The sequence below is a fragment of the Sphaerodactylus townsendi genome, linkage group LG15 (assembly GCF_021028975.2).
Source record: "Sphaerodactylus townsendi isolate TG3544 linkage group LG15, MPM_Stown_v2.3, whole genome shotgun sequence".
Classification (NCBI taxonomy): domain Eukaryota; kingdom Metazoa; phylum Chordata; class Lepidosauria; order Squamata; family Sphaerodactylidae; genus Sphaerodactylus; species Sphaerodactylus townsendi.
In genome coordinates this window covers 28,930,861-28,948,319 of record NC_059439.1, presented here as the reverse complement: position 1 = coordinate 28,948,319, position 17,459 = coordinate 28,930,861, and the positions used below count along the sequence as shown (strand labels likewise).

The 17,459-nt window shown below is 46.8% G+C and overlaps 1 protein-coding gene across 1 annotated transcript in view; it reads right to left on the bottom strand.

The window, feature by feature from the left end:
• CACNG6 (calcium voltage-gated channel auxiliary subunit gamma 6) overlaps nt 1-17,459 on the bottom strand; it is a 36,031-nt gene that overhangs the window by 6,676 nt on the left and 11,896 nt on the right. The gene's annotated exons all lie outside the window — the stretch shown is intronic.

Genomic DNA, 17,459 nt, shown 5'->3' with positions numbered 1-17,459 from the left:
GAACTGTGATGGCCCAAGGTCACCCAGCAGGCTTCATTCGAGGAGTGGGGAAACAAACCTGGTTCGCCAGATTAAACCCGGGCTGCTGCTCAGGCGGAGGAGTGCGGAATCAAACCCAGTTCTCCAGATTAGAGTCCACCGCTCTTAACCACCATACCACGCTGGCTGTCTTACCTGTTTGTTGGCCCATTATGGGCAACATACATATTTGTAATGCACCTGCCAATTTTGCAGCATGTTAAGCAGGACCACAAGCTTGAACATTTCTGGAAAAAGAAAGGTTGAGGCGCGATTCACTCATCAATATTCAGCAACCTGCGAACAGCCAAAAAGCGCCCAGACTTTCCACACGCCTGCACTATTGGCCGGTGTATTTAAAATTCGAATTTAATGTTGGAGATGTTTTTGAGCTATCTAGGAGATGAAGCTCAAAGGTTCTGCTTTTAGCTCAAGTCCCTAACTGCACCAGTGGAGTTACGCAATTTTTTTTTAATTGGAAGAGGGGGGGGGGCATTTCCAGAACTTGGCAAACGAAGCGAAGTTGGGGCCAAAAAAGATCCTCGCATCTCAAGCCTGAGGGCTTGTCCTTTCTGAGGTCTTATATTGCCCAGTGAAGTGTATTTAATTGAGTCCCTGGAGAGAGAAACATTAGCAAGTACTGTGTCCCATCCAGCTGGACGAATTCCAGTTCGCCCCGGGATGTGGGGAGCAAACGCGCGCACACACGGCCTCTCTCTCTCTCTGTATGCACTTATGTGCGCGCATTCAAGACATCTGCATGGAAGATTACGGGGCTAAAATATGCTGTTGCTACAGACTGTCTGATTGCTCCAATCGTGGGCTTCCTTCATGAACGGGGCTTCAACCCTGCAGTCTTGACCCATTTTTTTTTTGCTCAAAAGAAGAAGAAGAAGAAGAAGAGTTTGGATTTATATCCCGCCCCCTTTCTCTCCTGCAGGAGACTCAAAGGGGCTTACAATCTCCTTGCCCTTCCCCCCTCACAACAAACACCCTGTGAGGTAGGTGGGGCTGAGAGAGCTCCGAGAAGCTGTGACTAGCCCAAGGTCACCCAGCTGGCGTGTGTGGGAGTGCCCAGGCTAATCTGAATTCCCCAGATAAGCCTCCACAGCTCAGGCGGCAGAGCTGGGAATCAAACCCGGTTCCTCCAGATTAGATACACGAGCTCTTAACCTCCTACGCCACTGCTGCTCCTATGCATGAGAGAAAGTGAAGAAGAGTTTTGGATTTATACCCCACCTTCCTCTCCTGTAAGGAGAAATGTTAGGTTATTGTGATTCTGTGATTATTATATTGCTGCTGTTTGTTTGTTTGTTTGTTTACTTACTTATTTATTATTTAGATTTTTATACCACCCCATCCCCGAGGGGCTCCAGGCGGTGTACAGCATAAAATCTCAATACAGTTATACATATAATTGCTAAGACCTTTAAAAACAGCAGTAAGAATAATAAGAGGCGTCCAACAAAATCCCATTTTTAAATCCTCCCCAAGAGGGAGGGACGGCGAGTCCCATTAGATGAAAAAGGGCCCAGATGTAAAGAGCCGAAAGGAGGGGGCACCGTCAGTGGCTGGTCCCTCCAAAGGCCCAGCGGAACAACACCGTCTTACAGGCCCTGCGGAACTCACCAAGATCCCGCAGGGCCCGGACAGCTGGAGTTCTACCAGGCCGGGGCCAGAGCTGTAAAGGCCCTGGCCTGCGTGGAGGCCAGCTGCATCCATTGTTATGGAATGTTATATTTAATGTTGGTGTTATTATATGTTGCTTTACTTGTTATGACTTGTTAACCTGATTACATTATTGTCTGAATTGTTGGACTGGGAGGCTATTGAATATGGGTACGAGCCTTATGGTTTTGTATTATTATGTTATCGCGTATTATTATGTATTATTTTGCTGTTGCTCACCGCCCTGAGCCCTCTGGGGGAGGGCGGTATATAAATTAAATATCAAATCAAAATCAAAACCCTTTCCCTTCCTCTCCCCACAACAGACACCTTGAGAGGCAGGTGGGGCTGAGAGAGTTCCCAAGAACTGTGACTAGCCCAAGGTCACCCAGCTGGAGTGTAGGAGTACACAAACACATCTGGTTCACCAGATAAGCCTCCGCCACTCAGGTGGAGGAGTGGGAAATCAAACATGGTTCTTCAGATTAGAATCCACCTGCTCTTAACCACTATACCACGCGGCCTGTCAAAGGCGGGATGGGGGTGTGAAGGGGGGAGTTAGGGTCTGCCAGAGCACTGGGAACCATTCTGGTGATACTGCCTGCCTGCACAATGTACTAAGCTGACCAAATATCAGATAGGCAGGATACTTGTGTTCTTCATAATAGTGTAGAAGAAAGAATTTATGGCCAGGACAGCTTGTTATGTCACAGTGGTGAAAAGTGAGAAAAGTTATATCTACCTCCCCTCCCCCCTTTCAAAACCATCCTTTTATGCAATGTTAAAGGGACAGGAGCCCCGGCTTCTCCTGCAGTTGATTTAAAACTCCCTGTTCTCCAGAAATCTTTTCTAAGTCAATTTTTTTTCCTGTTAAGGAATCCATCTTAATAGCAGAAGGTTCTCTGGTGTGTTTTTTAGAAGGCAATCTCCATTCACAGGCAAAACTCTCGGGCCTTGCCTAGAATATTACAGAAATTTCTTTAAAAGGGTAACATTACAGTTCTCCCTTATTGTCCTGGAATTCAAGCCTCAGGAAGGACAAATACCCTGTTTCCCCTAATATAAGACATCCCCGAAAAATAAGACATAGTAGAGGTTTTGCTGAAGTGCGAAATATAAGGCATCCCCCGAAAGTAAGACCTAGCAAAGTTTTTGTTTGGAAGCATGCCCGACGAACAGAACACAGGAAAAATAAGACATCCCCTGAAAATAAGACATAGCACATCTTTGGGAGCAAAAATTAATATAAGACACTGTCTTATATTCGGGGAAACACGGTAGTCCGAATCTCAATCCACATAAACGGTTCACGTGTTACTTTTGCCATTTTCGAGATGATTCTTCATCAGATACGTTATTTTCTATGGATGTTCAGCCTTTCAAAGGGTAGTTAATAACAGTGATGCTATCACGTCTCTTATTGCTCCCCTTTCTAGGCGTAATGTAGATATTATTATTATTATTAGATATTATTATCAAGGAACTGTAGATATTATTATTGCACTTGCACTACCACGTATTATGTTAATTGCACTGTTCACTTTATAAAATTGTGGCAGGTGCAACGCGAATTGTTGTTGGTTGATGTCATATTGACGTTGCACTAACGTAGAGAATATAACTTGCCTAGAATATATCAGTCACATGACTGCAGATACACAAATACAAACTGTGGGGTCAAGCACGCATAGGACGTTTTATTTACAGCCGTTTCTATTAAAATGTACATGAGCAGTGGCCAGGAAAAGATCGTTCCAAGAATAATTTCAAAGGCAAATACACATCAAGAGCGTCCAGACTTCAAAACTTTAAACTCAGGATGGGCTAGATTTTTCATTGGTGCCGAAAGTGAGGCTCAGCGCCAGACAGCATTCCTGTACTGTAAGCAAGTGGAGGCTGTAAGCCGGTGGTGGCGAACCTATGGCACTCCAGATGTTCATTGACCATGCTGGCAGGGGCTGATGGGAATTGTAGTCCATTGACCATCTGGAGTGCCATAGGTTCGCTGCTGTAGGCAGATATGGTGAATCCTTTAGGGTTGCTCACTCAGAACCCACCCACAAAAATTACTATTCCCAGGCTCATCTCCACATCCATCTCAGAAGTCGTGTCAAACAGACACATGCTGGGAGTTCCTTGCTGAAATGTAAATAAAACCGGCTCCCTAGAGAAAGAAGTGGAATTTAAGCATTTGGGGCACTTCTGCACCGGCAGAATAATGCACTTTCAATCCACTTCCAATGCACTTTGCAGCTGCATTTTTACTGTGCAAAACAGCAAAATCCACTTGCAAACAATTGTGAAAGTGGATTGAAAGTGCATTATTCTGCACGTGCAAAAGGGCCTATTGGGGGAGGGGGAAAGCGCTGTATCCCATTGCCTCTCTCTCAGCTCCCATTTTTATGTTTGTAACCTCACCATTGCTTCCCAAAATCCTCATTTTATCCTCACAGCAACCCAACGAGGGAGGCTACACCCAAAGATGCTGTATTGCCTACGATTCCCCTTCCCTTCGCGCCCGATTTATGCATTTTATAGCGGGAAACTGCGAGGCTGTCGGTTTCCTGGCACATCTTCTTGGGAGGCCTGCTGGAAAAGGAGCGGCTGGTTAGTTACTCGAAGTCGGGCCTAGCTCAGCAAAAGGCAGCGGCGGAGCTCCAGTTACGGGGAGTTAAGCCAGGAGCATTAGCCAAGTAATTGGCTCCAATCCCTGTTTTCCGGGCTGTCCTCCAGGCTGCTGCCCACAAGTCCGAGCTGCCGATTAAGTTACCGCTCAGTCACCAGCTCTGTCAGGCGAAGGAAGAAACCGGGCGGCCCTGGATACGGCCATGGGACAGGGCTGAAATTCAGGGGCCCTGGCTCCTGTCCCTCCCGTTATGTCACACACGGCCCCGTTCCCTTCCCAGAGAGAGAATCTGGCCAACAGGTTTAATCATTGCTCCAAGTCTAGATACCTGAAAGACTCGGCTGCCCCACCACCAAGATCGATGGCATTAACGTCTGGGCTGTTTCTGTGAGGCCACATTGTCCATTCCTCTCACCTGTTAGCTACCAGCCGATGGAGGAGGACAGTGGCAGTCCCGGGCAGCCTGGCGGGGCCGGGCCGAGGGGCGCCCGGTGGGCCCACAGCAGGCTCCCAGCCCAGGCGGGGGTGCCTCTTTATGGGAGGGGCATTAGGACAATTTTGCACCCCCATATGATCTAATGGGTGGCGCCTGGGTCAATGACCTCCATGTCCCTCTGCCAGATACGCCACTGAGTATAATCTAGACTGAAGTCCTTCTAAGAGCAGCAGTGGCGTAGGAGGTTAAGAGCTCGTGTATCTAATCTGGAGGAACCGGGTTTGATTCCCAGCTCTGCCGCCTGAGCTGTGGAGCCTTATCTGGGGAATTCAGATTAGCCTGTACACTCTCACTCACGCCAGCTGGGTGACTTTGGCCTAGTCACAGCTTCTCGGAGCTCTCTCGGCCCCACCTACCTCACAGGGTGTTTGTTGTGAGGGGGGAAGGGCAAGGAGATTGTAAGCCCCTTTGAGTCTCCTATAGGAGAGAAAGGGGGGATATAAATCCAAACTCCTCCCCTCCTCCTCCCTCCTCCTCCTCCCTCCTCCTCCCTCCCTCTCTTCCCCTCTTCTTCTTCTTCTTCTTCTTCTTCTTCTTCTTCTTCTTCTTCTTCTTCTTCTTCTTCTTCTTCTTCTTCTTCTTCTTCTTCTTCTTCTTCTTCTTCTTCTTCTTCTTCTTCTTCTCCTCCTCCTCCTCCTCCTCCTCCTCCTCCTCTTCCTCCTCCTCCTCCTCCTCCTCCTCCTCCTCCTCCTTCTTCTTCTAAATCACTCCCAATCCAACCCTGTTCTTAAAATATCCATCTAATGAATCCATCTAATGAATGGGATATTTAGGAACCTTAATAGGGTTTCCAGCCTGTAGTGAGGCCTGTAATGCTGGAATTTCAGCTGTGGAGGGAATGGCTGCTTTGGAGGGCATTCTCTGTGGCATCTTGCTGAGGGCCCTCCCCAAATTCCAGGTTCTGCTCCCAAATCTCCAGGCCTGGAGCTGGCAACCTTTGTGCAGACAGCCAAGCCCTTCAACCAGCCAACCCATCACAGAGGTCGAAAGATTTGATGTGGCAGCTGAAAGGGATTGGCCAAAGGCCAGGTACTGAAGACTTGTGAAACGATTGTCCCAATAGCTGGTGTCTTGTCGCTGGTGCTGAAGGAAAGGGCAGTGGGCTGTTAGTGCCTACTTAATGGAGCTGTAAGAGTCTTTTGACCTATCTCAGTGGTGTGCATGTGTGAATGCTTGTAGACTGACTCAAACATCACTGGATTTCTCATCGCTCACCTCTTGAGGCTCCGCAGCTAAGTGTGCGAACTGATCGACTCCTTTCTGAAGTGCTGTGGCTGAGACAACAGAGGAACAACAGAATATCTGTGGTAATAGACATTAGATCTGGGGTGGATTGTTCATACATGCGGTTGCTTACTTTTGCAGTAAGTGAAGAAGAAGAAGAAGAAGAAGAGTTTGGATTTATATCCCCCCTTTCTCTCCTGCAGGAGACTCAAAGGTTTTGGCATAACTTTCCTAGCTCCTCACAACAAACACCCTGGTGAGGTAGGTGGGCTGAGGAGTCTGAAGCTGTGGACTAGCCCAAGGTCAACGAAGCTTGGTACATGTGAGTGCACAGGCTAATCTTGAATTCCCAGATAAACCTCCACAGCCTTCGACAGTAGGGTTGGAACAACCCTGGGTTCCTCCAGATTAGATATACGGTGATTTAACCTCCTACTAATCAGTTTGGATTTATATCCCCCCTTTCTCTCCTGCAGGAGACTCAAAGGGGCTTACAATCTCCTTGCCCTCACAACAAACACCCTGTGTGGTAGGTGGGGCTGAGAGAGCTCCGAGAAGCTGTGACTAGCCCAAGGTCACCCAGCTGGCATGTGTGGGAGCGCACAGGCTAATCTGAATTCCCCAGATAAACCTCCACAGCTCAGACAGCAGGGCTGGGAATCAAACCCGGTTCCTCCAGATTAGATACACGAGCTCTTAACCTCCTACGCCACTGCGGAGTAGTAGTAGTAGTAGTAGTAGTAGTAGTAGTAGTAGTAGTAGTAGTAGTAGTAGTAGTAGTAGTAGTAGTAGTAGTAGTAGTAGTTTGGATTTATGCCCCAAATTTCTCTCCTGTAAAGAGACTCAAAGTTTCTCGCACACTTATTTCCCCTCCTCTTCCCACAACAGACACCTTATGAAGTAGGTGGGGCTGAGAGAGTTCCAAAGAACTGTGACTAGCCCAAGGTCACCCAGCTGGAGTGTAGGAGTGCGGAAACACATCTGGTTCATCAGATAAGCCTCTGCCACTCAGGTGGAGGAGTGGAGAATCAAACCCGGTTCTCCAGATTAGAATCCACTGGCTCTTTACCACTATACCATGCTGGCTCTTGAGGGGGTGAACATCACATGTGTGAACTGTCAGTCTGAAAGGCAATTCTGATTAAGCAAAGGTCTGGATTTGAAATTGAAAGGGGATTTCCACTCATCCTTTCGGTACTTCTGGCATCACTTATGAGCAAATGTGTTGTACTTATAGGGCCCTAACAGCATACACCCGTGTTTCAATAGCTGCCTATCTTGACACAGCATGACATTGGGTCTGGCCCCTGTCAACTTATGCTTCAGTCAATCAGATCCCTTTACGTGCCACCAGATTCCTCCATATTTTTGCTGAAACATGGCTGTCCCAACTTTGATCTGTTGCTGTAGGGCAGTGATGGCGAACCTTTTTGAAACCGAGTGCCCAAACTGCAACCCAAAACCCACTTATTTATCGCAAAGTGCCAACACGGCAATTTAATCTCAATACTGAGGTTTCAGTTAAGAAAAAATGGTTGACTCCAAGGTGTTCGTTACTTGGGAGTAAGCTTGGTGGTAGTTGGTGGCTTTGCTTTGAAGCAACCATGCAACTCTTCCAATGGGTGAATCACGACCCTAGGAGGATTTACTCAGAAGCAAGCCCCATTGCCAACAAGCAAGCTTACTCCCAGGTAAAGAATTGCACTTTAGTTCTTCTCATGAAAATCAGTGGGGTTTAACAGCACTTAACAGGGTTACCTACACTGCTTCCCCAAAACTAAGTCTTAGGTTTAATGCTAATAATCAAGCCCAGCGGCCCAGGCCAGCCTAGATGGGGGGGGGGCAATTCCCCCCCACATGATGAACTCTGTGCGTGCCCACAGACAGGGCTCTGAGTGCCACCTCTGGCACCCGTGCCATAGGTTCGCCATCACTGCTGTAGAGCTGTTTGATTTGATTTTTTTGGCTTTCCAGAGGTGAACCTTTCTTCTCTTTACCCTCTAGGCACAGGTGTCAAACTTGCGGCCCTCCAAATGTCATGGACTACAGTTCCCATCATCCCCTGCTCCCCTAGGAGGGGGCTGAATACATAATAAAATCAACTGAGTATGACGTTAAACAGGGGTTAGTGGGGCATGGCAGATCAGCCGCCAGCCTCCCCAAAAGCCAGGTGGAACAACTCTGTTTTACAGGCCCTGCGGAGCTGTCCGTGGTCCTGCTGGGCCCTGATGGTCGGAGGAAGAGTGTTCCACCAGGCAGGGGCCAAGGTAGTAAAGGCCCTGGCCCAATTAAAGGCTAGCCGCATAATTGAGGGGCCAGGGACCACCAGTAAATTTGCCTCCGCCGAACGCAGGGGTTGAGTAGCAGCATGGGGGTAGTAGCCGCTTACGTCATTCATGGGTGATACGGTCTTATCTTATGATGGACGTGCACTTGAGAAAGAAGCAGTCTTGGTTTACCACAGGGTTGTCATAAATGCCTGCTACGCTGAGTAAAATCAACAAGGATTCCAGTTATCTCTTAAAGAGAAGGGCTTGTGTCGTAAAAGCCTTTACGAGGCAGATCTCATTACATCGGCCCACAATGCGTGTGTCATCAGGGGATCGTTAGACTCTCTGTTGTTTTTGTGGCAGCGGATTAAGATGGCTACTCCTGTGGAATTTCTCACTGGGATGAGTGAGGATCATCTCCTCAGAAGTAGAAAGGAAGAGTTTTAAAAAATAATCAGATGAGAATGGACTCTTCTGTGTATCTGTTTAGATAGTATACCTGAAATATTGACATTTGTGAGTAGATGAGCTAGTAATGGGGTTTTTTGGGGGGCGGACTGGTAATTCAATGATGTTAATTTGTTTAGCATAGATGGATGTCGTTTCAGTTCTACCCTGGCTTGGAATATTAAGTGGGATTCTGTGCATGCCACACCACTTAGCCAACCGGGCACCCCGTGCCAGCTGTTTTGTAGATGCATGCAGAGAAGTTCTTTTAATATTTACCCCTTACTGTCCAATCGAGCTCTCACTGTGAAATTATGTGAACTGGAAAACCAGCTTCTTTGTAGGCAAATGCACAATGCATTGCCATCACCTCATATTATATTGTTGGTTGTTGGGATCTGGGTGACTAAACCTACCTCCTTGGTGGATCTCTGCTCTACTTGGATCTATCCTCTTGATCGTTTTTCACAAATATTTGTGGCGCCCCCAACCCTGATCTAAAGTTTTCTCTTGGTTCTGAGTCTGCTTGTTTGGCTGAATTTTTAAGCCAGCGTGGTGTAGTGGTTAAGAGCAGGTGGATTCTAATCTGGAGAACAGAATTTGATTCCCCAGTCCTCCACCTGAGTGGCAGAGGCTTATCTGGTGAACTAGATGTGTTTCCGCACTCCTACATTCCTGCTGGGTGACCTTGGGCTAGTCACAGTTCTCTCTGAACTCTCTCAGCCCCACCTACCTCCCCTGTGGGGAGAGGAAGGGAAAGGAGCTGGTAAGCCAGTGGTTCTCAACCCGGGGGTCGGGGGTCGGGGTCACCTTAGGTCGGGGTCACCTAAGACTCTCTGCATCAGTGTTCTGCATCTGTAATAAATGTTAGGGTTGGGGGTCATCACAACATGAGGAACTGTATTAAAGGGTCGCGGCATTAGGAAGGTTGAGAACCACTGTTGTAAGCCACCTTGAGCTCCTACAAGAGAGAAAGGTGGGGTATAAATCCAAACTCTTCTTCTTTTTATGATGATGGGGACAAGGTAGGAGAAACCAGGCTGAAATTCTAAGGGGACACTACCATGTGCTCCTGCAGGTACATGGTGGCAATATGACACTCTTGGGAAAGATGTCTAAACTAATTTCTAAATCAATAAAGGAGAAGAAGAGAACTGAACAGTCACCACAAAAATAAAGTCGTTAAATGCTATTAATCTGTCTGATTTGGTGAGATGCACAAGAGAAAGTTTTTTTTAAGTTAAAAAAATAATATAACTTTCAGAAATGCCCTGTAGTGTCTTATCCGAACACTCCTGTGGATTGTAGGTAGTAATTGTCCAACTTAACAGCCATGCTATTTGTTGAAACTTTTAGACCAACTGTATTTTTTTTCCAGAGGACGTGACCCTCCGAACTTCACCAGTATTTGATGAAGCAGGTCATAACCTTCTAAAAACAATCACAGTGAGACTTGATTCTGACCAAACACGATAGGGCTGCATAGCTAAAATGCTTAATGTCCCTAAATTGGAACTTGCATTGAAGTAATCAGTTCTTTCCATTTTGAATGCACTGTTATAATTCAGGTGGAAGTTGATAGCATTGCTACATTAAAATTCATTTAGAAGAAGAAGAAGAAGAAGAAGAAGAAGAAGAAGAAGAAGAAGAAGAAGAAGAAGAAGAAGAAGAAGAAGAAGAAGAAGAAGAAGAAGAAGACGAGGAGGAGGAGGAGGAGGAGGAGGAGGAGGAGGAGTAGTAGTTTGGATTTATATCCCCCCTTTCTCTCCTGCAGGAGACTCAAAGGGGCTTACAATCTCCTTGCCCTTCCCCCCTCATAACAAACACCCTGTGAGGTAGGTGGGGCTGAGAGAGCTCCGAGAAGCTGTGACTAGCCCAAGGTCACCCAGCTGGCATGTGTGGGAGCGCACAGGCTCATCTGAATTCCCTAGATAAGCCTCCACGGCTCAAGTGGCAGAGCTGGGAATCAAACCCGGTTCCTCCAGATTAGATACACGAGCTCTTAACCTCCTACGCCACTGCTTTTCAAAACGTTCCTATCAAAATTTGTCCGGACTGTCTCTCTTACTGGATGCACGTGCTGCAGCCCAGATTTAGAGAGAAAGAGGTAACCGCCGGTAAGTCAGAAACGGGCTTGCAAAAGACATAGGATTATATAAGTTCAGTTGCAGGTTAGAGCAAATGAAATCAGCAAACGAAAACCAATCAGCAAACGAAAACCAAATTCACTCATGCTTCTTAAAAGGTCTTTTCAGCCCCCTTTCCGGCTGGTGTTATGGAAGAAAACCAGACCGGCAGTTTGAAAGAGCACATTTCTGAATGGATTCATTAAGAATTGATGCCGCTTGATTTCCATTTCAGCTTCCCGTAGTTTACGACGCCCGTGTGGTCTAGACCCCATTCCATTCAGTCAAGGAGAGCTTTTCTGTTTAGCTGAAGGGCCTCTTCCTCCCTGATTCCAAACCATGACCAAGTGGTTATGATTTAAAGATACAAAGGGGAAAGAACGGAACAGGGAAATGGTAGATAGGGTTCAAAAATAGACCCGTCACAAGTTAAAAAATATGATAGATTAGGTTAGGTTACATGACATAATTTGTGCCAAAGGTCACCTGAGCCCCATCAGTATCGTGGTTCAGGACTGGAATGAATGAAATAGGAAACAACCAGAGTTTTCCTGTGCAGATACAGAGTGTGTCTCTTTTATTTGGGAGACTGTAGAGCCAGTGAGGTAGAGTGGTTAGAGTGGCCCTTTCCATACAGATACTTTAAAACACAGGCGTCAAACTCAGGGCCTTCCAAATGTTCATGAACTACAATTCCCATCAGCCCTTGCAGTATATCCAATGCTCATGTTGGGAGGGACTGATGGGAATTGTAGTTCATGAACATCTGGAGAGCCATGAGGCCGGAAATAAAACCTTTCCTCCAAGGAGTTCTGCGTTGTCGTCGTCCCCCGAAGCATTTTATTTGCAGCCTCAACATGTTTTAAATGCGGCTCTTGTGGCTGAAATGTTTTAAAAACTGCTTCCTTTGCCTGTGCTGTCCCTTTGTCATTTTGTGAGCTCGCTCCTCGCTGGCAGAAGCCCCCTGCCCTGTTTTTGGAGCAGTTCAGAGCATTTTTTGAGATTTTGGGGGGGCATAATTGACTACAGAAGGCTCAGTATTGACTACAGAAGGTTCAAGGAATCGCAGCACGAGATTGTGAAGCATAAAAGCACTAATTTGTCCACACACTGGGGGGTGGGGGGGAACAGAGAAAAACAGAAAAGAGCTGCCAGGAATTGTTTCAAGAAGGTAAGTGTGAACAAGAATCATGTTATTTTGGGGGGGGATCTAAAATGTTTTTAAAACGTTTCAGCCGCAGTGGTGGGATCCAAAAATTTTAGTAACAGGTTCCCATGGTGGTGGGATTCAAACTGTGGCGTACGGCCAATGGGGCTGGGCGGGCACGATGGGGGCGTAGCCGGGCATTCCGGGGTCGGAGCATTCCTGGGTGAGGCTGTGGCAAGGACACAGCCGCTGCGCCAGTCCTTGGGCGGGAAACGAATGCACGCAGGTGCAGGCTGCCACGCACGCCGGTGCACCTCCTACTAGACTGCTTCAAGTTCTGCACGCTGCTGCTGAGAGGAGGGGCGTAACTAAGGCAAAAATCACGTGGCAAAATCACCCATTAGTAACCCCCTCTCGGCACACACAAATAATTAGTAACCTACTCTCGGGAACCTGTGAGAACCTGCTGGATCCCACCTCTGGTTTTAGGTGACTTGTGGGGAAACAGCCAGTCACAGAAAAATGAGGGAGACTGAGGAGTGAATGTCCCCTCTGCCACGGAAACTTGCTGGGGGGTGTTGGGCCGCCACTCTCTCAGCCTAACAAACCCCACAGGGCTGTTGTGATGGCAAAACAGAGGAGAACGGCGCAAGCAAACAAACGGATACATTTATAAATGAAGCAAATATATAAATAATAAATAAAAGAGTTAATGATCTCGTAGGGCATTATTTTCCGATTGACTTGGCACCCACCTTCCTAGAAACTGAGCAATAGACGAACGGGGAGATGAATAATTGACCAGCCGAAGATTATAGTGCTGCCATATATGCATCAGGGCCATTCTGTCACAACAGTAGTGGTTTGGCCGTTGGGTTTCACCCGGGGAAAGGCGAGTTAGAACCCAAAGCCCCTCACTTCATTGTATTAATTTATTTGAAGTCTATAAAATTATGCATGGGGTAGAAAATGTTGACAGAGAGAAATTGTTCTCTCTTTCTCACAATACTAGAACCAGGGGGCATACATTGAAAACGCTGGGGGGAAGAATTAGGACTAATAAAAGGAAACACTTCTTCACGCAACACTTGATTGGTGTTTGGAATATGCTGCCACAGGAGGTGGTGATGGCCACTCACCTGGATAGCTTTAAAAAGGGCTTGGACAGATTTATGGAGGAGAAGTCGATCTACGGCTACCAATCTTGATCCTCCTTGATCTCAGATTGCAAATGCCTTAGCAGACCAGGTGCTCAGGAGCAGCAGTAGCAGAAGGCCATTGCTTTCACATCCTGCACGTGAGCTCCCAAAGGCACCTGGTGGGCCACTGCGAGTAGCAGAGTGCTGGACTAGATGGACTCTGGTCTGATCCAGCAGGCTAGTTCTTATGTTCTTATGTTCTTATTCTTGCAGTATTTATAACCAAGGGCTGTCAAAACTGACCTTGGCCAAGTTGACCTCTCTTAGCCCACCTCACAGGAGTGGTTGTGAAGATAAAAGAACTGAGGGAGGGGGTATGCTGTCCTGACTTTTTTTAAAAGGCAGGACGGGCTTTCTGTGCCTTTCTAGATAACTGGATGAGCAAAGGAAGTACATAGGCAAAGAAAACACACACACACACACACCAAAGTCTTTCTGAGCTCTGTCTGCTGTCCTTTTCAGTCAGGCGTCTAGTTTCAGTTTGATGGAGGCCCCACGCCCATCTCCTCTTGCTGTGAAAACCTGGCGCCTCGTTCCTAAACGGGAATGTGTCCTGATATAACCAGCAGCACCCTTTTGGTGCCGGTGTTTTCTCTTTAGCAGGCCCTCCCTGTTTGGACTTTTCATACTAAGGCAGCATAATTGGCCGTTCAGCCTTGAGCTCCACACAGGAACCACAGTTTGGGAACTATTTTCCAAACTGCAGGGCTGTGTGTTATTTGCATATTGAAATGACACGCAGAGCAGAAAAGGTGCAATGACACGCAGAGCAGAAAAGGGGGCAGCTGCCAGGTTTTTTTTGCCTTTTTACAAATGAGATTTGAATCCAGGAAATGTAACCCCTCAAGTACATGTGTGTGTGAGGAAACTGAGCCAACTCAGTTGCAAAACCTTGGCCGATTACGCACAAAATGTCTGGTGTGCGATGGGGGCAAATGTCCGTTGTGGCAAGATTTCATGTATTTCCTCAAGCCCCGCTTTCACTTTCCATTCTCTCCAAGGCAAACGACACCACTTGTAGCACTACTTTTAATTTGCTTTGCTGCCAAAGCAGGCAGATTTGCCAGGGAACACAGCTTTGCCTCAGATATCTTCCTCAGCCCATGGCTGGCCTACCTAGCTCCACCCTTCCCATTCCCTCACATTGCTGTCCGTGCCTTGCCCTCTCCACTCCTTTCAGGTTGCCAGCTCCTTCCTTCTTCTCTAAACACTCGTATCAATATATTGATATAACAACAGCAGAGAGTTGGCCTTTACAAGGAACAGTACAAGCAGGGTGTCCTTTTGGCTCCACCCCACCTTCTCCACTCTACTTCTGCTCAGGGTAATTAAAATTTTTATTTCAACTCAATCTTCTCCTGGGGCAGCTGAAGGGAGAGAGAGAGAGGAGAGAGAGAGAGGAGAGAGAGAGAGAGAGAGAGAGAGAGAGAGAGAGTGTATGGGCACCTGGAGGGGAAAGGAGGGGGACAGCTCTAGCACACGGTCCCCTTCTTCAACAGCTTGTGGTCCAGGAAGTGTGTTGCCCCTTTCATTTGAGAGGAGTATCGTTTTGGGGATGGGCTAGAATATCAGTATAACTGCAATAACAGTAATATCGATATAATAGTAATTTGTAGGCTTTTACAAAGCCTATGGTTTTGAGGCTACTGGGTGTGATGAGATCTATGCCTTTAAGGTGAATTTGACGGGTGGAGTTAGGAGAACCAGGAACTGAGAGCTGGTAGAGTTCAGCAGACAAACTGCGGTAGAGGCCGTGGGCTGCCTCCTCACGTGTAAACAGAGAAACGCGAGGTGACCCCACTACAAGCCCACTGCACAGTGAGGAGCCCTGAGGTAAGTGTTCCATGCGTAATGGGCCCTTGGGTACTTGTAGTGATTTTGAAAGACCAATTTGCCATGAGAGCTATGCCTTCAAGCTGCTATATTGACCCAGCCCTGAGGAATATCTCCATTCACCGTAATGGACAGATTAGTTCAGCTCTGGGCATCCCCACCGTTGATTTCCCCCCTGTGTTCCCTTAGTGTGTGCAGAAATTCACTGAATGTGGGACGTGGCTTGAGCTCAGGGTGATTCTGAATTGGAGATTTCGGTTGGGGAAAAATAATCGGAAGTGTTTTGCAGAGCTGGGATTACCATTCCAAAATGTGCCCTTTCAAGGTGCCTCTAATCTGTTGTTTGAGGCAGCTGCCGTGGGACGTCTCATTATTTTTAGACAGGCTTTTGTGCATTGTCGTGAGGCTTTATCTGACATCGTCCCGCAAGTAAGTTGTATAATTGACAGCTGCTGTTTTTGAGACCCTTGCGGGAAGCCATTTATGCTGACAGAAAGATCTTAAATAAATGCACCTGTTAAATAAATACTATTAAATATCTGATTAAAAACTGTTAAATATCTGTTAAATAAATACTGGCCCTTTCTGCAGGACAGAAATGAGACATCCTGGGAACATCTTTAAAGGAAGCCTACTCATTTTTTGTCCAGACAGCACAAAGTGTGTGAGGAGAAAGCAGATTTTTTTTCTCCAGCTTGATCTTCAATTGGTCACTTTCAGTTTCTCCGCAGCCCGTGCCCGCCATTTTCTGCTCCCAGAATCCACTGTGCTGCCCACCATTAGCTGAGTTGTTCCCAGGGCTGTTTCCTCTGCTTGCATTGCACGTGGCTGCTATTTCAGCTTGTAAAGTACACAAAAAAAACCTTAAGTTTTCCCTGCTGATGATGCGCATGTGTTGTTTCCCTCATTTTTTGTGTGTTTTCAATGAACTGTCTTCGAAGTTACAAAGATCCATGTCTTGGTAGCTTCAAAAACACTTCACTGACGACAAAAATCTCTAGAGCCACAGAAAATGGCAGATGTGAGCTGCAGAGAAAGTGACAGCTTTAAACTCAGGTATGAAAAATAAGATTGTGATGGAAAATAGCTAGCTGAACTATGTATTAGCTAGAAACATGTGATATTATGCAACCAGTGTTATTAGGAAGCTGAAGTATGTGAACATGGAGTTTACAGACTTCATCTCCAAAAGGGGGCATGTCATGGAAGATGCTACTGTGAAAAGCATCTTTGCCTTTTGATCTCCTGAAGGGAGGACAGGAAGCCATACAAAGGTGCCAGGATGAAACTTCAAAGGCCTAAGTTACCTCATGGCCTGAACAGAGTTTTCCTGAGAAGGGGAAAACAAAAGGTTTTAAAATTCCATCTTGAGACGTGGTCAGAGAAGCATCTCTGGGCCATGGGTTCCCGGAATGGGGACAAAGAACCAAAAGGAATGTAACCAGCTGAACAATCTCTAAACGCCTTTATGTTTTATTTCTTTGTTTTGAACTTTTACAATAAATCCTTGAACAATCAGCTGGTTTGGAGTCATTAGGAGGGAAAAGGACCTGAGACTGAGGTGGGAGAAGAGTGGCTCTCCCAAGCTTAATCTGAGCCTCAGTCGTCATAAAGATGTTTCCTGCTTTATGTGCCACAAGCAAGAAACGTCTTCAATCCACCTTAGGGGAAAAGATTGCTAGTTTAGCGTTTTCAAAACAAGTCGGGTTGAGCAGAAAGAAAACATCCTGAGGACATTCTGAGGGAAAAGATGTTCGAATTTCCTCCCTGAAAAGTTCTTTTCACGTCCTCAAAACGTTTCGTTTGTGCTGTGCAGAAATTACTGCTGTTGCGTAAACATCTGTTAAATACTGAAACGTTAGGATGAGGAACTGACGACTGGGTTGTTCAAGCCTACCGGAGATGCCAACTCCAGGTTGGGAAATTTCTTACAATTTTGGGGTGGGGAACTTTGGTGGGGAGATGTTGGAGAGAAGAAATATCTCACCATACAGTCCACCCTCTAAAACACTCATTTTCCGCACAGAAAGTGGAGCAGCAGTGGCGTAGTGGTAAAGAGCAGTGGTGCACTCTAATCTGGAGAACCGGGTTTGATTCCCCGCTCTGCCACTTGAACTGTGGAGGCTTATCTGGGGAATTAGATTAGCTTGTGCGCTCCAACACATGCCAGTTGGGTGACCTTGGGCTAGTCACAGTTCTTCTGAGTTCTCTCAGCCCCACCCACCTCACAAGGTGTTTGTTGTTGGGGGGGAAGGGAAAGGAGATTTTAAGCCCCTTTGAATCTCCTTGCAGGAGAGAAAGGGGGGGGGGTATAAATCCAAACTCTTCTTCTCTGTATTTTAGAGATCAGTTGAAATTCCAGGAGGTCTCCAGCCCCTCCCTGGAGGTTGGCAACTCTCTAAAGT